A 22,574-nucleotide genomic window follows, 5' to 3' on the forward strand; every position below is an offset into this window, starting at 1 on the left:
GATGGTCCTTTACGAATACAACATATAACACTTTGCTCGATATTACTCATTTTATTTCGTCTTAGAATATAATGAAGTTCTGATCATAAGGGAAACAATTAATCAAACAAACCTAACCCTCTTATCTATGCGATTAATAAAGCAAAGTAGATTTAAAAGTTTATGCCATGCCAAGTCCAACTATTGCATTTCGAACATGTCAACAGTGTCATGTGTCAATAGTATTTCAATACTGTACTGTGATAACTGTCACTACTGTCAAGAAGCTTGGCAGCAAAATATTCAGGGTACCTCTAGACGCAAGTATTTTAGATCAGCTTTTTGAGTATTTTTCCTCAATATATAATCAGGACGGTATTCGCCTGACTTGCTTATTATTAGAATTACCCATAATTAGAATTGAAAATTATAGTCCCACATTTTTCAATCACCGAGCATCATCGATCATATAATATGTACTGAAAACATAGTAGGCAGATTCGATGATGAATGTTTCACTGGTGATTCAATCACGTAAGATCATCTACCGTTACTAGTAAACACAAATCTGACGAACCCTCCAATTCAAAGACCGATAAAAAGATGAGATTATCGCAAAGCCAATTGGGACAATTGAATAGATGAGTCAATCGTGAAAGATATTCGACTCAATGGCTTTTTGATGGAATGAAATTAAAAATTTTTTTCCTCGACTATCTCTGTACAAAATAGAAAAATATTTACATTGCTGAATAGAGCATTGAAAACCCTTTTAAACGATGTATCACACGTTACCTCTTTTCTTTTGAACTTTTTTCAGGGGTAACTACTACCCCCTAGGGAGTTCAAGATACATTTGAATAAATTGACATGTTTCAGGATTTTCCATTTTTATTCACAATATTGCATAAAATGAATTTATGTTACTTTAGGACCTCACTGTACATGAAATAACTATGCAAAGTACGTTACACTTGCTTGTAGGTACAATGCCAATTTCTTGTTTTATAATAATCATAAATTGACTTTTAAAATTTAAAGTCAATGCTAACCTAACGATTATTATAAATAAATAAATAAATATATATATATATATATATATATATATATATATATATATATATATCGATAAACCAGTAGCGTTGCGCGGTAGCTGTCTTTTACTTTATCTTTGATACCTCACGTTTTTAACAGCTGGCAACCCTCATTTTCCACCATTTTTTTCTTATATCATCAAATAAAAACTTAGCTTTAATTTTATATAAAAAAACATGCATATACGTCATGGGCAGAGTATTTTATTTAAAATAAATAAACGAAATAAAATTTTTGTTCAAAAATTAATTACTATTAATTTAATTAAAAATATTTTAGACCACTTTTTGAATAGCAACCTATTATGAATGTATTCTCCTAATTTTAAATGTATGTAAAAATGTGAATTTGATTAACTACGTTATGAACGTAGTGATTCTGCAGTGGGATCTGAAACTAATATGTATAAGAAGTCGTCCTTAGTGTTGCAAATCCTTGATGTTGATCTACCACTTTTCACGTCATAGAAATTCAGTAAATCTCTTGTCTGAATTTCAGTTAGTACTCCACTCCTTATTGCATAATTATACTCCGATTTTTTAAATATAAAGCTGACACTGACGTAATGTTTATTACAAACAAACTTGTAAAATATGTACTGCCTATTTTTTTTCGTGGTATTAAAGGATTTGGTTACGACCAATTAGTCACAGACCGTTGGATTTATATCCACAATTATAGTATCATCACTGTTACACCACAAAAATAATAAATTTATTAATATACGTTAGTTAGTCTTACTTGAACAGCTTGTTATTGAACCAGTCTCATTTATTCAAAAAGTATTTCTAAATAAATAAGACGATAAGGTCCTCAGAGTTCCACAACAAACTCTTCTGCAGCTCTCTACTTAATTCGAAAGCTACTTTGTTGTGGACTGTCCAAGTGCCTCATCACATTATTATATATACTTTTTGTGTCTGGTTAATAATTTTACAATTTAATTCTAAAACTGACAACAAATACAGCAGTAAAGACGGCAAAAGGCGGTTCCCCAATAGGAATATCGTCAGTAGGAAGACCACGAAAACGATGGAACCCCAACTTACTGGAGGCACATTGAAAAACAGATAGTCATATCTACATAAAAAGAAAGAAAAAGAAAAAGTTTAAGATTGTTGAGTTCATAAAATATTAATATTTTCTTTTAAAAAATTTATACAATTAATTTAGATCTATAGGGAAAACTGGCTGTAAAAAAACACCATAACAAACAAAATTTAATATTAACAATGCTTCAGGATTACATTAATCATCGATAGATCAAGATTTTGAATGCTATTTGCCGTTATCTTTTTTTTTCTAAACACAATCATCTATCTCTGTTTTGATGCTATTCTGCCTTATATTCTACATCCAATTCGGCGTCGATCCAATACACCAGCATAGTATATTTACGAATCTATAAAAAAGATCAAACTTAAAATTGCATCTTCGACAGAAAATCTTTTGTGGTAACGAGTAAACCAAACTCCATGATGTCCACGTTCCTTAATAATTAAAAATCCATTTATATGTATTCAGACACCATTTGAGACACCGCATTTGAGCATCTGTTTTAACCTGAAAAAAAAAATAGAATTAGAATTAATCAACATCTATTCAATCAATATCAATATATATTGAATCAGGCCCGCGACATGGTTTGATGTAACCCCAAAAATTACGCAGCATATAACTGTATTTTAAATTTACTTAAAAATTCCTTTATAAAAGGTATAATATTTAAAAATATTTATTTTATTTTAAATGTATTTAAATGTATTTTAAATGTTAATAAAAATTTTACACAATTTCTCGCGCCTGTCCCTGCAACGGTCTTTCGGAACTACACGCCCATTTAGAAAAGAATTCCATTGCGCTTAAGGTGGTATGCCACAACGTTAAAATTTATATACTTTTTAGGTACAGTTATCGTTACTATTTCAAAACAAATTTTCAACTTGATTATGTACGCGAACTATAAACTTTCTATCGTAATGATATCTAGTTAAAATTTCCAAAGAAAGCAGTAAATTTTTCATAACTGTACTTAATAAAACTACGTCATAGCCTACTTGGTAACCTGCCTAAAATTTGGTAAGGTAATGAATCGGTAGTGGTCACTGAATCAGTAGTTGTCACTCTTAGGAAAATAAGGTGAAATTACTGCTGGGCAACCATTATTACATTGAGATTTCATAATTTATGAAGAGCTGGCAACATCTAGATGCCACTAGCCGAGTTTGAAGTTTCTATATATATTTAGGGATTCTACAGTATTCACTGCCTTCCCTCGCTCAACCGTATCCATCTCTCTCTGTTGTTCCATTCTCCATCGTTTAGTCCTCTCTTACTCATGGCGTCGTCTACTTCGTTCCTCCAGGATTTTCGGGGTCGTTCTCTTTTCCTCCTTCCTATGGGGCTCCATTCGGTTATTTTCTTTATCCATCTGCTGTCGCTAGTTCTTCTTACATGTCCATACCACTTTAGTCTTTTTTGTTCTATATATGTTAGTATGTCTGTTTCTATTGATGTTCTTTGCTTTATTTCGTCATTACTTCTCCTATCCATTCTTGTTACTCTGCAGCATCTTCGCAGGCATTCCATCTCTGTTGCTACTATCTTACTGCTGGTTTTCTTGTTTATGATCCAATTTTCAGCCCCATATGTCATAATACTTCGCACTAATGTTTTATAAATCTGCGTTTTTGTCTTCATATTTAGTGTTATGTATGGTTTTCATGTACGGATATACTTGGCAACGATGCACTTGGCAAACGGAACCTTAAGTGACAGCAGTGACATGACAACCACACATGACAATAGATTTAGGTCATGGACGACATGTGAACTGAATTAAGGTTAAGTTATACAATTCTTATAAAGCTTAATAAATTAATAAAACCTATCGTAAGTAGCTTTATGTTATGTCCAACAGTCCTAAAGAGGAATACATTACATGGTGGCAGCGGAAAAGTGACGATAGGTTAAGTTGTGTTAAAAGCCGGTGCATGTGACAAGCCTATAAAAAATATATGTAAGTAAAGGAGCTATACTGTGCTCGAATCAAGATGACAGATACTTGTAAAGGCTTAGAACCGTTTAGTTTCCAAGGAAATAATATTTCTCACGAGTGGAAATTTTGGAAGCAAAAGTTCCAGTTATTTTTAACAGTCTCCGGCAAAAGTGAAAAACCAGACCACATAAAAATCGCTATTCTCCTAAATCAGCTGGGAGATGAAGGGCTAAAGATATTCAATACCTTCGAGTATGAAAATGTTGGAGATGATCAGAAGTACAATGTTGTTTTGTGTAAGTTTGATACATACTGCAGCCCTCTTAAGAATTTAATTTATGAACATTTTAAATTCTTTAAAAGAGATCAATTACAAAATGAAAGTATCGATCAGTTTGTAACTGCCTTGAAACAATTAGCATCAACATGTGAGTTTAAAGAAAAGGATACTTTAATTTTGGACAGGATTGTTTTGGGTACACATGATCTACGAATTCAAGAAAAATTATTATAATGTGCTGATTTAAAACTAGCACAAGCTATAGACATCTGTAGGGCTATGGAAAATAGTGCTGTTACTCAACGTGAAATATCCAAAGAAAGTGAAAGTGTTAGTGTTGTGAAGAAAAGAAATGAAGAAAACAGACCTGGATCTACAGGACAGTCAAGGTATGGTTCAAAGTATGAGAAGGAGCAGTCTACAAGCCACAAAGTTACTGACAAAAATAAAGGTAACCATTATATTCAGTGTTATAAATGTGGACTTCAGCATATTAGGGGTAAGTGTCCTGCATTTTTCAGATATTGTTCTTTGTGTAACAAAAAAGGACACTACCGTAAATTTTGTCCTGATAATAACAACAAAGTCCATGAAATCAATGATAACGATAGTAGTTGTAGCAATTCTGACACTGATTTAACTGATGAACAGGTACTAGTGTGGACTGTTAATGAAATTAATCCAAACTCTTCAGAATGGTTCCAAAAAATCATTATTAATGGTAAAGAGAGTATTTTAAAAGTTGATACTGGAAGTGAAGTCAATATATTGAACAGTAGTGATTTTAAAAATTTAAATATTGATTATAAAATGCTTGAAAATACTAATAGTTCATTATCTAGCTATACTGGACATGTTATTAATGTTGTTGGTAAAATTTATATACCTTGCTCTTTCAAGAAAATATTTAAAGATTGTCTGTTCTATATTTTAGATAATGATAAACAAAAATCTCTATTAGGCCTAAAGGCAGCAAGAGACTTTCAAATTGTTTGTGATCAGCCTAGTGTTAGTATGATAGATAATGAAACAAATCATATTATAAATAGTTATAAGAGCATTTTTTCAGGTGTAGGAAAGGTCAACAGGTATTTTAATATAACTTTATCTAGTGATGCAGTGCCATTCATAAGTGGGACACGAAAAATTCCACTGGCTATAAGGAGCCAAGTTAAAGATAAACTTGATGATATGGTACGTAAAAACCTTATTGTACCAGTTAGTGAACCCACAGAATGGCAAAATCCTATTGTAGTTGTTCCGAAAAATAAGGGATCTGATATTAGAATATGTATGGATCCTGTGTATCTAAATAAATATGTTAAAAGAGAAAGGTTTCCAATTCCTACTCAAGATACTTTATTTGCTAAGCTTTCAGGGGCTAATTATTTCACATTATTAGATGCGTCATCTGCTTTTCTTCAGTTGCCTTTGAATTATGAAAGTTCACTTTTATGTACTTTTACTACACCTTTTGGTCGTTATAGATATCTGAGATTACCATATGGCCTTACCTGTGCACCTGAAATTTTTCAAAAATATATGTCTGAACTTTTAGATAGTATATCAGGAACAATAACATATTTTGATGATATTTTGGTTTTTGGATGTTCTAAAAATGAACATGATAAAAATTTAAAATGTGTTTTAGAAAAAATTAAACAGAGTGGCTTAACTTTGAATTTAGGAAAATCTAAATTTTGTCAAACAAAAGTGAAATTTTTAGGTCATCAGATTAGTAATATTGGAATTTCACCTGATCATGATAAAACAGAAGCTATTATAGCTACAGAAGCTATATATATATACAAAAATGACACCACCAAGTAATAAAAAAGAATTACAACGTTTTTTGGGAACCATAGTATATCTTGCAAAATTTATACCAAACCTGTCAGAACACACTAGTCCTCTAAGATGTTTACTTTCTAGTAAAAATGAGTGGCATTGGGGACATAATGAACAGGCATGTTTTGATAAACTAAAGAATCTTGTGGCGTCAGCCACTACTTTGCATTATTTTAACCCTGACAAAAAGACCATACTCTCTGTTGATGCCAGTCCATATGGTTTGGGGGCCATGGTCTCGCAAGATGGGTTTCCAATTGAATTTGCATCAGTGTCATTAACTCCAACCCAAAGGAGGTATAACCACATTGAAAAGGAGCTTCTTGGTATAGTGTATGGATGTGAAAGATTTTCATTCTATCTTTATGGCATAGATTTTGAAATAGAGACAGACCACAGACCTCTTTTAGGTTTGTTAAAAAAACCTTTAGATGAAATGTCACCTAGGATCCAAAGACTGGCAATGCAATTAATGAGATATAAATTTTCACTCAAATATGTTCCTGGTAAAAATCTCAAAGTTCCTGACAATTTAAGTAGAGATCCTTTGAATAAAACCATAAATACTAATTTTATAGATGATGAAAATAATTTAAAAGTGTATTCTATTGTAGCAACATCAAAAGAAAATGAAAAAAGATTGCAAAATGCAATTGATACTGACCCATCTTTACAAAAAGTTAAATATTATGTTTTAAATGGGTGGCCTGAGCATAAAAGCTCTGTACCTTCTGAGGTGAAAAAATTCTGGTCTGACAGACATGATATATATTTATTAAAGAATGTATTATTTTATAAAAAAAGGTTAATTATTCCTGAAGAATTGAAGGGTGAATTTCTTGATGTTATACATCAGTCTCATCAGGGTGTAGTATCATGTAAGAAGAAGGCTCAAGAAGCAATTTATTATCCGGGATTGATGAAGGATATAGAAAACATTGTTCTGAACTGTCTGACTTGTCAAATGAGCTATAAGAGCAACAATAGGGAGCCATTAAAATCACATGATGTACCTGAAATACCTTGGCAAAAAATTGGTATTGATTTCATGACAGTAGCCTCACAAGATTTTTTAGTTGTGGTTGATTATTTTTCGAAGTTTGCAATTGTTAATAAACTAATGAACAAAACGGCTAGCAGTGTTGTAACACAATTAAAAAATTTGTTTGCTATTAATGGACTGCCTTGTGAAATATTTTCTGATAATGGTCCTCCATTCAGCTCTCATGAATTTTTAAATTTTGTCCGTATATATAATATTGAAGTAACAACATCAAGTCCACAATATCCTCGTAGCAATGGCATGGTGGAAAGAACAATACAAACAATAAAAAACTTGTTTTTAAAATCTGTACAAACTAAGAAAGATCCATTTCTAGCTGTATTAGATTATAATACAACTCCAAAACAAAATTTACCTGCTCCTTGTGTGTTGCTAACTGGAAGAAATTTCAGAACCAACTTACCAGTCAGTATGGAATTTCTAAAGCCCAGACATTCTAATAAAAGATATTTTACACAATTGAGAGAAAATCAAAGAAAACAAAAACACTATTATGACAAAGGCACAAATAGGTTACCAGAATTAAAATCAGGACAACAAATTTTACTTCAAGAAAAGAAAAGGAAATGGAACCCTGGAGTGGTTATGGCAAAGAAAGGATCAAGGGATTACATGGTTAAAGTAAATGATACTGCTTATAGACGTAATAGACACTATCTTAGACCTGTACGGTCAGAAGCACAGCAACATGCAAATGCAAATTGTGAGCAAGCATATGTGAAAACTAGTCATGAAAATGATATTGTGACTACTGGAAGGACAAGTATGGGAAATATGAGAGCAGTTCTTTGTCCTGATGTACCTGATGATACAAGGGACTGTAAAACAAATAACACTATCAAAGATATTGATGTACCTTCAACATCTAATAGAACATCACCCATCAATGACATTAATGTACCTTCTACATCATACAGTACTTCACCTGGTTTGAAAACCTCCAGAAGTGGTAGAGTCATTCGCCCTCCTGATAGATTTACCTATTGATATATTTGTGAATTATTGTTATTTATGTACTTATGATATATTATGTGAATTAATTTTTGTTTATTTTGTTTTTATTAAAGGGGACGTGTTATGTATGGTTTTCATGTACGGATATACTTGGCAACGATGCACTTGGCAAACGGAACCTTAAGTGACAGCAGTGACATGACAACCACACATGACAATAGATTTAGGTCATGGACGACATGTGAACTGAATTAAGGTTAAGTTATACAATTCTTATAAAGCTTAATAAATTAATAAAACCTATCGTAAGTAGCTTTATGTTATGTCCAACAGTCCTAAAGAGGAATACATTACATTTAGGTGTCTATCCCACCATACTGAGTTAAGTTGTCGGATTGCTGTTCTTGTTTGTCCTAATCTTTGTGTAATTTCTTCCTCTGTTGTTGCCTTTTTCGTGATTATAAACCCCAGGTATTTGAATTTATCCTTTCCTTTGATTGTTACGTTGTCATCAATCTGTAGATCTTCTATGTCTTCTTCACTTGTAGATAGGTACTCTGTTTTCGCGAGGTTAATATCTAGGCCAGCCTTGGTATATTCTTCTTGTAGTTTCTTCATCATGTAGCTGAGGTCGTCTTGGTCTTGTGCAATCACTACTTGATCGTCTGCAAAACTTAATGTATATAGGTATTCGTTCCGTACCGGTACTCCCATGCCTTCGCATTTTATTTTCCATGTAGTCAAGGCTTTCTCTAAGTATATTTTGAAGTTTCTCTGTGCAATATTTCCAATATGGCGTTTTAATGTTTGTGTGTATCTCACGTTTTAATGAATATTATATTTTCTTAGTGAAAGTGTTAAGAAAGGTAATTTTTAATTTTGGCTGTAATACAATTTCTATAGTAATTTATAATACAGTTTTAAGTTAGAGCTTTTAATGAAGCATTTTACAAAAATGCTAACAGGTCTTTGAAATTTTTTGAGGTTATTTTTTTGCTAAAACTAGGGATGACATCTACTGATTATGACTATATGGTAAAAATCAGTTATGGTCATTTGGTGCCACGTACTGATTACGAACCAATTTTAACTAATCAGTAGTTGGCATCACTGTCGCTAATGCCTCTTTTTATAATACTTATCCTATTTTCGGCATTAATAGTTACTAATGAATGCGTGTCTCTACAGTGCTTTATATTGTGCCGCTAGAATATAACATCATTGTTTCAGGAAAGAAATAAATAAAATTATGCCTCAACGACGCAAATTATTTAATTACGAAGAATGGCAGACGGACAGGGCCTTAGAAGATATTTCTCGTGGGGTTCCAGTTGCTACTGCTGCAAGAAACCATAACGTTCCAAGAATGACACTGTCTAATAAGTCAAAGGGCAAGTCTCCAAAGATACGTCGAATGGGCCCAGAAACAATTTTATCTCAGCAAGAGGAATCTATTTTGGTTACATGGATTCGGAAAATGGGCCATATCGGTTTCCCTATTACAAAAGAAAAAATGCTAGATAGTGTTCAATTGTTGATTCGAGAATTAAAAAGAAAAAACCCGTTTAAAGATGATCGACCAACATTAGGATGGCTACAACGATTTAAAATGCGTTATCCAGAAATTTCAATTCGAACAGCGCAGAACCTAACAATTACCAGAGCATCTGTATCTAAACAAAGAATCAAAAACTGGTTTGAAGAAGTTTCATTGTTCTTGAAAGAAGGTGGTAATTTTGACATCTTACTATGTATATCCAAGCCGAGTCTATAATGGAGACGAGTTAGCTTTTTTCCTAAACCCCAAAGGTAATAAAGTACTACCAAGCATAGGGTAAAAAAACGTATATCAACGAGTGAATTCGGATGAAAAAGAATGCTTAACTGTATTGGTTACAGCAAGTGCAGGAGGAAAAGTAGCACCTCCAATGAAGGTCTTTAAGTATGACAGGGTACCGCGTGATATTGCGAATATGGTTCCTGAAAGGTGGGGAATCGGTAAATCCGACTCAGGATGGATCAATGGTCCAAATTTTTATGAATATATCACTAATCTATTTCACCCATGGTTATTTCGAGAGAAGATTGTTTTGCCAGTAATTATTTTTATCGATGGTCGCGTCTCCCATCTAACTTACCATACAAGCAAGCTTTGTGATGAAAACGGTATAATTTTAATCGCATTATATCCGAATGCTACTAAACTCCTACAACCGATGGATGTTGCAGTATTTAGAACACTCAAGGAAGGGTGGAAGCAAAAGGTGCACCAGTGGCGAAATGAACACCTCGAGAATCCAGTTTTACGGAAAAGAGACTTTTGTCCTTTACTTGAACAGGTCCTTCAAGAAAGGATTACTAAAAAAATTTTGAAAAATGGATTTCGAAGATGTGCTCTTTTACAGTGGAATTTTGAAGCTATTCAATTTCCAAAAGAAGAAAAAACTAATAACTTACCAATTCTTGAAGTTCACAATTCTGATAAAACTAAACAAGAATTCAAAGATGGCTTGGCCTTTTTAGAGAAACATCTTGACGCAAAGCTGATAACTGATTTAAAAAAAAGCAATGATGAATGGACAGGAGAAAATAAATTTCTAGCACTTTTTGAATTTTACAGGAAGGTATTAAACACTTGTACAGAATTAAATAGGGAAAGCAGGGAAGAAAGTAACGTATCAGTAGTTTCCGATGCCTCTCCAGCAACATCACAAAATCATGAACCCGAGGACCTCAAAACAGAAATCACTCCTTTAATTGATATTTTCTGTACATGAGCCGCAGCCAGGGCCTTCAAATATTAATCCGGTTGCCATTGCAGATCTATGTACTCCAACGGACAATCTCATAAGCAATATAAATAGCTCACCAATTGAAAAGTCTGGCGTTCAGCGTGATAAAGTTGAAATTGTTAAAAAGAAATTAATCATAGATGGTCAGACAATCCCAACTCCTTTCAAACAAGCATTGCATTGGCTTGAAATAAAGGATACAGGAAATAAAAGACGAAAAAAAGAGAAAATTCCATTTGTTGCATCATTTAAACAGTGGCAAGAATGCCATTTAAGAAAAGAAAAGGAAAAATTGGAACTAGAAAGAACAAAAAGATTGAGAGCGGAACAAAGAGCAAAGGTGAAAGAAGAGAAAGAAAAATCAAAACAGTTGAAACTGTAAGAAAAAGAATATAAATGGTTTTTAAAGAGGACCAAAAAGAAGGGTCAGAAAGAATGGTCTGACTCTGAAACTGGGGAAGAGTGGGTCGAATCTGGTAGTAGTATAGATGATATAGTAAGTGACTTTGAGGGGTACATGGAAAAAGAAACTATAAGAAAATGATTTTGAGAGTGACTTGAACCAGTAGATATATAAGGGAGATTTTGTGTTAGTACAATTTCCTGGTAAGAATAAGTTTCATAAATATGCGTGTATAATACAGGACATTTATGAAAAAACTGAGTATGAAGTGGTTGCGATGAACTGTTGCAATGACCTAAAAACATTGTTTAAATTGAATGAAAAAGATATTAGTGTAATTGATTTAAATCAAATTATAAGTCGTCTTTCTACTCCTACTCTAAATACTTTAGGAGACAGAGTTCGGTATGAATTCAAAACTCCCATAGATGTAGATGGCTAAACTCGGTTCGCTATTCCCAGTCCGAACTGTCTAGTGAATTTAGTAATTATTTTTTTGCGAAGTTAGTTACTTTTTGACAGACTAAAAGTGACTGGAAATTACTATACAACCAAGCACACGTACTCATAGCCAATATTAATAGTAAACAAACTAAATAGTAAATAAAATAGAACTTTGTGAATTACCGACAATCAATATTTATTTATCTGCACCATATAATAAATAGTTATGTTAAATTATAACAACTAAAATATATTTTTTAAATATATACTACCCAAAATTTGATGGGTTTAGTATACACTTCCACTATTTAGAATAATTCTTCTTTTTTTTAAAGAAAGAAGTCTGCAATAGTAGCATACTTGGGCTATTAATACTGAGAAGTAGAAATTGTTATGTTGTAGGTTTCCGACAATGAATCTGTCAAAATGTGCCCGAGCTAAGTGAATGGAGTTTAAATGTGGCTAAAGTACGTTTATGACCATCACTGATTTTTTTGCATGACAACAACTGATATTTTGTTTTATTGCACTGACAACTACTGATTTTTTGCATAATTATACCTAAGATTTTTTTGTTTATTTTTAAAACTTCAAGACTGAAAAAATTAATTGTAAATAATACACATCTCAACTAAAATTTTAGTTGGAATTATAACTTGAAATAGGCGCCAAAAATATATTTTTGTTTTATTTCCATCCTTAACAGTGACCACTACTGATTCATTACTGTATTGTGCAATAATTTTTGAATTTGTTACAAAATAACTACGTTAAATGAACTAGGAATTTTGTTGATATTACCCTAACAAGTTGTCATTTTGGTAGTGAGAAATTAGTTCGGCTTTCACTTGATAGATGGGAAAACAAATGCACGTGTAATTTACTAGAAGGCAGCAGTGATGTATTAAATGGCGGCAGTTGCAGATTATGACACACAGTTTAGATACCTGGATGACACACAGTTTGGTTTCCGTAACGGGTTTGGAACGAGAGAGGCACTGTTTGGAATGAACGTACTTGCTCAAAGATGTCGAGATATATCTGTAGACATATACTGTTGTTTTATTGACTTCCGAAAGGCATTTGATCGTGTTAAGCACTCTATATTGATCGAAGCTCTAAAAGACATTGGCTTGGACGGCAGAGATGTTCGAATAATTGTAAATTTATATTGAAGTCAAACAACATCACTCTTAGTAGATGGTGTAGAATCACAGGCTCTTAATATTAAAAGAGGAGTACGGCAGGGATGCCTCTTATCACCCCTGCTTTTCAACGTTTACTCCGAAAGAATTTTCAGAAAAACAATTTCTGAAAAACAAGAAGGAATACTTGTGAACGGTGAAGTCATCAATAATTTCCGATAGGCGGACGATACAGTACTCCTAGCTTCTAGTTAAGAAGATCTGCAAACACTACTTGATAGTGTCATTGATAGTTGAAGGGAGGCAGGTCTGGATCTGAACATACAGAAAACCAAAATACTCGTAATAAGTAAACAACAGCAGTAAATAATACCAAACTTGAGCAAGTTGATAAAATCGACATAAACTGTGAATAAAATCGATCTAAATCGCCTTGAGGCTTTAGAAATGTGATGCTATAGAAGAATTTTAAAAGTTTCCTGGGTGGAGAAGATTCGAAACTCCACAATACTAGAACGTCTCAGCAAGACTACTGAGATCATAAAAAGCATCAAGCAGAGAAAGCTGGAGTATTTCGGACATGTAATGAGAGGTCCCAAATATAGGTTGCTCCAAAATATCATGCAAGGAAAAATAGCAGGCAAACGCAGTCCAGGACGAAGAAGAACCTCATGGTTGAAGAACATGCGAGATTGGTATGGTGTTGATATAAGCATGCTATTTAGGGTGGCAGTGAATAAAATTAAGATAGCTATGATGGTAACCACAGCATACAAGATATTGTCAAATATTTTGCATGAGAGATTAAAGCCTTATACTGAAATGTTTCTAGGAGAATATCAGGCGGGATTCAGGCGTGGACGTTCAACCATTAACCAGATCTTTACACTACGACAGATCCTCGAAAAAGCGCAAGAGTTTAACATAGATATGTATCATATTTTTGTCGATTTTAAATCGGCATATGACAGTGTCTTAAGACCAAGTCTTTACAACGCTATGAATGAGTTGGGAATTCCAAAAAAACTCATATGTTTGATAAAAGTGACAATGGCGAAGATGCTATCAGCAGTTAAAATTCAAAACGACTCGTCAACCCCATTTCAAATACATAGGGGGTTAAGGCAGGGAGATGTGCTGGCGTGTCAGCTTTTTAATGTCGCCTTAGAAAAAGTTGTACGAGACGCTAATTTAGATAGCAGGGGAACAATATTTAATAGATCAGTCCAAATTGTAGCATATGCAGACGACGTGGACATTATAACAAGAACTAGGGCGAGAACTGCGGAAATCCTAACCGAGCTAGTAGCAGCAGCAGAACGAATGGGGTTACAGATAAATCAAAATAAAACCAAATTCATGGCGACTAACACAAACACAAGAGCTGGAAATGTTGACACAAATTTAATCATCAATGACCAAAACTTCGAAGCAGTCAAAGAGTTCATATATCTAGGGACATCGGTTAACCCCAATAATAACACATCTGAGGCGAATAATAATTGCAAACAGGTGTTATCATGGTCTATCAAAGTACTTAGCTAACAAACGTCTGTCTCAAAAAACTCGTATAAGGCTGTATAGAACACTGATAGTCCCCGTTCTCACATATGGATCAGAGGCATGGACGCTAACGAAAACAGATGAATCCGCTCTATAAATTTTTGAAAGAAAGGTGCTACGCAAGATATTCGGAGCGGTCTGTGAGAACGGAGGCGTAGATATAACTTTGAACTGCAGAATATCTACAAGCATACGTTTGGTGGTAAAGATATTACCACTATAATTAAGCGAAACCGCCTGCAGTGGGCAGGACATGTAGCCCGGGCCCCTGAGTCAAACATGATAAAAAAGATTCTAACAGCGCAACCCGTGGGAATGAGAAGACGGGGTAGACCAAAGCTGAGGTGGATGGACGGGGTAACACAAGATGCCGAGAAGATCGGAGTCGGCAACTGGAAAATGCAAGCGAGGGACAGAATAGAATGGCGTAGAAAGCTTGAGAAGGTCGAGGCCCTCTAAGGGCTGTAGCACCAAGATGATGATGATGATGGTAACCAACGTTCTGAAAGGGCAGGGTACATGAAGAAGATGCAGATTTAAGAAAAATCTGCAAAACATTGAAAATGCAGTAACCGTGGAAATTGGTTTTGTTTAGCTAAACGACCCCCCCCCCCTACCAGTAAAAGTAATAACAATACAAATACTGGTTGAAAGTCCAACAAGACCCAAAATGTCTCGAAATCTTAACTGGGGGATTATACTGGTTTTTACATAATACATAGATTACATAAGCTCTAGCATGTCATGTGGAACTTATCTGAAAACAATTCCAGTTTTATTCAGTTTTTAGCAAATTTAATTTTTATAGACAAAACAATATTACGTAATTACCGATCAATTTTTGTCAGTACATTTAAATATTTCCGTAAGTAAAGAAAAGTTTTTTTTTTAATTTTCTTTAGTAATAATTAGAAATGATATGAAAACGTAAAATTTTCTGAGGAAAAAACTTCCCCTGTTGACATTCGATATGAAAAAAATTGTAGTGACGCTGTTTTTCAACTGACTTACATATTTTAGATTTCTTAGAAATACTGTTCTTATAAATAAGTAACTCGATCTTCATTCACTTGAGAATTAGCATAATCCCTTTTTGATCGTTATTTACTTGTATTTCAAAAAATTGCAAATTTATGTATCAGTTTGAAATAAAAAATTTTCAGCAGGTAAAGAATTAAGAATTGTCGTCTGAATGTTGTCTAAATAAAATAACTAATAAAATATTTCCAAATAAATGAACATTTTGTATCTATGAGTAAGAATTTACTCTTTACTCAAAACCTCTTTTGTTAAAGTACCATGGTCATCAAATTATTATAAAAAGGTATTTGTTATTGATTGATTGATTTGTATATAATATAATAAACTGCCTTATAGCATCAAAATAGAAACAGTTGCTCATACACCTTGAACCGTACAAAGTAGAAGAATACCTTCAAGCTGACCTGCAGGGAGACTGAGGGCTCTTATCTGAATCTAAATGTCACTGTTATTATCCATATATTTTAATATTACTTTTATGTTAAGTGTAGGTTGTTACAGCAACCATTACAAATTATAATTGACACCATTCTCTCTATTGACAATTTATATTTGTGTGTAACTTGTGAATCCTGAGAATAAAGCTTTTTTCTATTCTATTCTATTCTATATATTACATTAGTTTTTCCTATTCTCATAATTTTCTGCACATATAAGAATAAAGAAAAATATAATTCTTTTTATTAAATTTTAATTTGAAAAGTCAGTAAACGTTTGAAATTATTTAAAAATGTGTATAGAAAGATAAATAAGCTTTTTAGTGTTTACATCTACTTTCAAGAGTACTAGTTTAGTCGTCGAAGCGATCGGTTCGAAAAAACTAAACTTAGGCTAATTAAACCAAACACGTTTGTTCAGTGTTGTTAAATTTTTCTTTTTTCGTTTCCTTTTTGAAAGTTCAAAATTCTTTGAGTGATACGTGAATATTTCATTTATGGAGTCTTCTAACAGGGGTGAACCCCCCGATAAAGTACCAAAGAATGAGGATGCGATGGATAGTTGCAGTTATACAAATGGTTTTCATGGATAATCCATCAGCTAGAAAACTGGATAAGTAGTCCAGTAAATATTAATAATTTTATAACATCCAGTATGAATCAGGACCGGTCGAATTTACAAATATTATCAAATGATACTTTAAAAGGAGATAAACAAATTAACTCATTAAATTCTAATGAGCCAGAAAAAAGCAGACCTGTATATTTATATGATAAAACTGATTTAGGGCCATTTCATATTTTTATTGAAAACAATGATAACAATTTTACAGGCAAATTAAATGCAGTAGGATAACATTCAAAAACTATGCTAGTGCAAATACCTTAATTACTTGTAAATTGCTTATTCATAAAAATTTAATTGCATATATTCCGAAATTTCAATTATTTAAATTAGCTGTAGTTAGGGATATAAAATCAGATATATAGGAATAATATCTTAAAAATAAAATAAAAGAATTTGATCACCGTTGTAAACTCTCAGTGGATTATGTGAAAAGAATAATGACAAAAATAGTAACATATGTTAAAGTAGTTTTTAAACCTACAAAATCGGTAATTGTATTGTTTAAATGTCAAAGTATACCAAAATATATCGTAATTAACAATGTTTTACATAACATAGAAAAATAACAGCAAAAAGTAATTATTTGCTACAACTGTTATAGGTATGGACACATGAGTAAGCAATGTAAAAGCAACCCTATATGTATTAAATGTCATGAGTCCCATCCTTCCGATTCTTGTTCTTGATCATCCTTTAACAAAAAATGTCTCTCCTGTGAAGGTGAACACTTCACTAATGAATGGGATATATGTCCAGAATTCGATCGTCAAAAAAAATATAACATTACATGTCTGAAAACAGTTTGCCATTCAAAGAAATGCTTAAATGATTTCCTAAGTAACCTATGCATCAATAACAACTAATAATTCCTCAATAAATTCACATCAAATTGCAATTATGAACCCTCCATCCTTTTCATATTCCTCTACTCAATTGTCCACACCCCCTCACTCCCCAATCAGTTTGCTATCCCATCAGTTTCAAACAGATATACAATAATAAAACCTCCAAAATCCAAACGACCCTTTCCTTCCTTGCAAGACCCAATATCAATAGAACATCAAAAAATAATAAAGTTAAACCCCATGTCCAACAGACCTGGCGACATTTTCACTTCATCTTCTTATCAATCTACATTTAATGCAGAACAAGGATCCAAAATACATAAATCTCCTAAAAAATTAACAAAACTAATATCAAATATAGTTCTATAAGTATTATTTCGAATATGAATCACAAAAATTTTGAAATCCAAGAAAAACCAGTTTTAATAAATTTAGTTCAAAAAGTTTTAGTTCTCTCGCATATATAAATAAATATTTTGGTAATTTGTCAATGGAATTGTAGATCGGCTAACTCTAATAGAGAAAATCTCCTCCACCTACTAGAAAACCAGAAAGTTAATATCACATTATTATCAGAAATAATTGGCAATTGGAATTCTTATCGTCCAATAGGTCAGGCTTCATGTATACTTTGAACATATGAGAGACTTATTAAAAACTGTCTAGAATTTGGGTTAGAAAAGAACGGCCTATTACCAAAAACTCGGTTTGGTTTTAGAAAAGGTAAATCCATAAAAGAAAACCTCAGCCACTTATTGATAAACATTTATAGTTCCTTTACTTATAAGAAAGCAGTTAGTGCTTTGTTTTTAGATATAAAATGGGCTTATGACAATGTTAATCTCCACATCCTATATGCGAAAATGTTGGAAATAGGAATACCTGAAACTGTAACATGGAATATCATTAACTTGTATATTAATCAATCAGTACATGTTAGATTATATGGAGATAAATCTAACACATATCTTTGGGACTACCACAAGGTAGCATCTTGAGTCCTCTATTATATATTCTGTATACTGCTGACTTAGAAAATAAACTTCCTCAACATATAAAAATCTTACAATATGCTGATGATGTTGCAATCTATGTAGAAAATAAGTCAATAGATAAATGTAATGAGTACCTTAAATCAGGATTGAATATTATAAAAAAATGGGTGACAGATAAGAATTTAACAATCTCAGAGAGTAAATCAACCATTGTTACTTTCACCAGAAAACGATATTCTCCTCCAAACCACTTACAATTTGATAATAATTATAAAATTCATTATAAAACTTCAATAAAATTTCTTGGCATATCCTTAGACTCAAAATTAAATTGGAAAGAATACACAAATTATATATTACGAAGAACAGAAAATGCAATGAATATCATCAAAACTGTAAGTGTCAGTAACTGGGGAGCTGATCCAAACATCTCAATATTACTATACAGAAATTAAATGAGATCGATCCTAGATTATGGATCTATATTTTATGGCTCGGCATCAAATGCGGCACTCCAAAAAATCAAAAGTATAAAAAATAAACTTAGGTTAACCACTGGTTATCTTCATAGTACTCCCATACTGGTCATGGGATGTGAGCTTAATCAACCTCCACTTTCATTACACAGAGAATTCTTAAGTGAGAAATTTGTAGTTAAAGTGGCAGTTAATGATAAACTGTTGTTGAATAAAATTGTACTACTAACCACTACATATACCTAACTCACCATTACTGGGAAAAAAGAAGCAGCTTTTAGTTGTGGAAAGTTTTCTCAACTTTTCTAGTTACATTGACGACATATACCACATAGAACAAACCTAGTCTAGAAAATTAAATCATGAAGATAAGTAATATTCTTGCCACACATTTTCTTACCAAAATAGACTACCTTCAGTATGTACAACATCATTGGGGGAGTTAGCAAAAATTATATACAGATGGTTCAAAAATGGATGGCAAAGTTGGATATGCTATATTCTACCCCCAAAAAAGTATAAACAACAGATTACCCAACAAAATGACAACTTTCACAGCTGAACTCATATCAGTCAAAGAAGCCTACAAAATATGTATGAATCAAAAAGAACTGAACTATGTTAGATTTATAGATTGCCAAAGCATTGTACATACACTTAAATAATATACATAATTTTGTACAAAATTATATCAGTGACACCATAGCACTGAACAGTGAAGCTTTGAAATTGGGCAAAAATATCATATTGTACTGGATAAAAAAGCACATATTGATATAAAAAACACAAAAAAGTAGATAATCTGGCTAAAAAAGCAGTAATAAGGTCTCTCAAAAGGACAAAATGACAGGGACACTACAACAATTCAGACAAAGGCAAATATTATAAAAGAATCCAACCTACACTTTACATCAAGATATGGTTTAAGCAACTTTCCAACGGCTTCATCAAAACTATTTGTCGAATAAGAAGCAATCATTGTATGACTCCAGTCTACAAAAGAAAAATAGGACTGGCAAATAATGATGAAGGTATGTGTGGGGAGCTAGCTCAGCTACAACATATGCTGTTAGAATGTCCTTTACATTTTATTGAAATATCAAATTTTTTTACCAAGCTAGTTCAAGTTAATGTTAAATTACCTTCTAATCTAACACATCTTTTAGAGTCAAAGAATCTAGATGTACATGGACGGGTCACAGGATCAACTGTAATAAAGTGTTACATAAATGGAATACACTTGTGATTATAATATACCAGTACAAAAAATGAGATCAACTTCAATGTAGAAACTATTGGGTGAGTAACTTGCTGAATTGCCGATAAGATATTACCAAAAATTATTTGAGTGCAGAAATCACACAATAATTTGAAATATGTGGAACAAATAGTTGAAGGATACTATAACTACTTAGTCTAGATTCTGCACGTCCACAATAGATCATCAGATATTCATAATCAGATGGCAGATCCTATGAAAAATCTGAATTAAAGAACTGAAAACAAAATACATGCATGTAGACAAATCCACATGGTTGAGATATCTACAGAACATAACCATAGTAGGCGCACTAGTCACCAGCCAGAGTAATTTAAGAACAGATTAAAAGAAGGATGCAGATTGTATATAAAAAATATAATGGCCTAATTAACAATTTAAGATCTGATATAAACAGAAAAACCAAATATAAAAAATCCTGATACCCATAGCATACATTACATGATTGAAAGAAAATTATGTATGATGCAAATTATTAATTTTGAACTATAGACAGCATACAAAGAACCTAACATCAAACATGAATAAAAATTATTGAACATTTACTGGGGATATGTTCAACAGATGCAGAAGTAAACACAAAAGAAAATAATATGTGATGCACCAGTGGGAAACAGGTCAAATGGAAGACTCAAACTTGCATGGAGCTAACCTTAAAAATTACAACAGGGAAAAGAAATAAAACAGATCAGAATTGAGAAAAATCCTGGAAGATAACAAGACTCGTAAAAGATTGTCCAGCTAATGATGATAAAATGGATCATAATAAAACAGAATATCTAACAAATAATCAAATTGGAGATTCTATGTGGCAATATCATACAATTTAAAATATTTAAGAAACCTTATACAAAAATTCTTATATACTTAACATATCTTATATAACTTAAAATTCTATATCTGAAACAATTAACAAGATACATTATAAGTTTGCAACTACTGTTATAACAAAATGATTTTAAGTTTGTTCAATATATTTTATCTGGAAGAGAAATTGATTGCATCTAATGAAAATTAGGTAATTTCTAGCTTATTTAAGTAATAAAAGTTACTGAAAGAATAGTTAGGAGTTTACATAAAAACGAAAACTTTTGCTAGAGCAATAGAAAACAATCCTAACAGAAGTAATAATCAATAATGCAATTTAGCTATCCCGATTTAACAAATAAAATAGAATGGCCTCAAAAAGCTATACATTTTTTACATAAACACGTGTGGCAACCTGCAGATCGATTATAATTTGATTATCACATTCAGAAGTGTATGCAATTTGGATTAATTACTATGAGTGTCCTCTACCGCTATAACTATGATTGTCTAAATATATATACTTAAAACAAAATACAAGGAAAACTAAGAATATGATTAATGGTAGTTATGAACTGATTATATTACTTACATTCCTTAGTTTTCGACGATACATTTAAATGTTGTGCTCAAATATAAATTAAACCGTTCGATTATCTTTTTCTTCCTATGCCGTCCCCATTAACGGAGGTTGGCGACCACATTTTTAAAAGCTTGTTTGTCTTTTGCAAGGTGTATCAGTGTTGTTAACTCTGCAACTGAATATTTCCGTAGAGGTCACTTCAAAAATCCGTAGAAATCCGTAGAACAGAAACATGTGCTTGGTACAGTGTTGCCAGATGGATATTTTCAACAACAGGAGAAAAGGGCAATACAAAACAGGAGATTTCCTTTCAAAAACAGTAGATTTATTTTTATTTTATATAATACATACATAAAATTTAACGTATATCTAATTCAACGTAAACAGTGAGGATGTTTACAGTGATTACTGGCATGGCAATCACTGTTTAAAAGTTAAAGACCGTAAATAATTAGGTCGAAGTTATTATTCCCAACATCCATAATTCAAATCGTTTTCAAATTTTATGGTACCAAAGGCTCACATCAGAATTTAGGTCATAATATTTACCATATTTACATAAAAGTTTAAGAGTGGGTGAATGATTTATTGTTACTAATAGGTGCCGATACCGAATGATGTTAATTGTTATGGTTTAGGTATCAAATTACAATTACGAATTTAACAAATTTAAACAGTAGATTTCCAAATAGCTCATATTTATAATGTTAGGACGGGGAGTCCCCAAGGTAAATCTTAGCATTCCATCTGAGATCACTGTTATTCCCCTAAGCGCCGAGGATTCACCTGTTACGAAAATTGAAATTCATCATTTCACGGCATTACAGAGGACTAGATGTCAATTAATTATTTGATAAATACTTCTATTTCTATAAAAAGCTAAGAGTCTAAGAGTAAAAATTCTATTTTTATAAAAAGC

At 32.4% G+C, this 22,574-nt stretch overlaps 1 long non-coding RNA gene across 1 annotated transcript; it reads right to left on the minus strand.

Annotated features, from left to right (window-relative positions):
- Positions 1–2,283: 2,283 nt before the first annotated feature.
- LOC140449572 (uncharacterized) lies at positions 2,284–21,829 on the minus strand. The gene is made up of 2 exons (XR_011951833.1): positions 21,665–21,829; positions 2,284–2,637 (listed from the first exon to the last, which is right to left on the minus strand). It is a non-coding gene; the product is annotated as an uncharacterized lncRNA (long non-coding RNA).
- Positions 21,830–22,574: the final 745 nt, after the last annotated feature.

This window comes from Diabrotica undecimpunctata, chromosome 9 (genome assembly GCF_040954645.1).
Source record: "Diabrotica undecimpunctata isolate CICGRU chromosome 9, icDiaUnde3, whole genome shotgun sequence".
Classification (NCBI taxonomy): domain Eukaryota; kingdom Metazoa; phylum Arthropoda; class Insecta; order Coleoptera; family Chrysomelidae; genus Diabrotica; species Diabrotica undecimpunctata.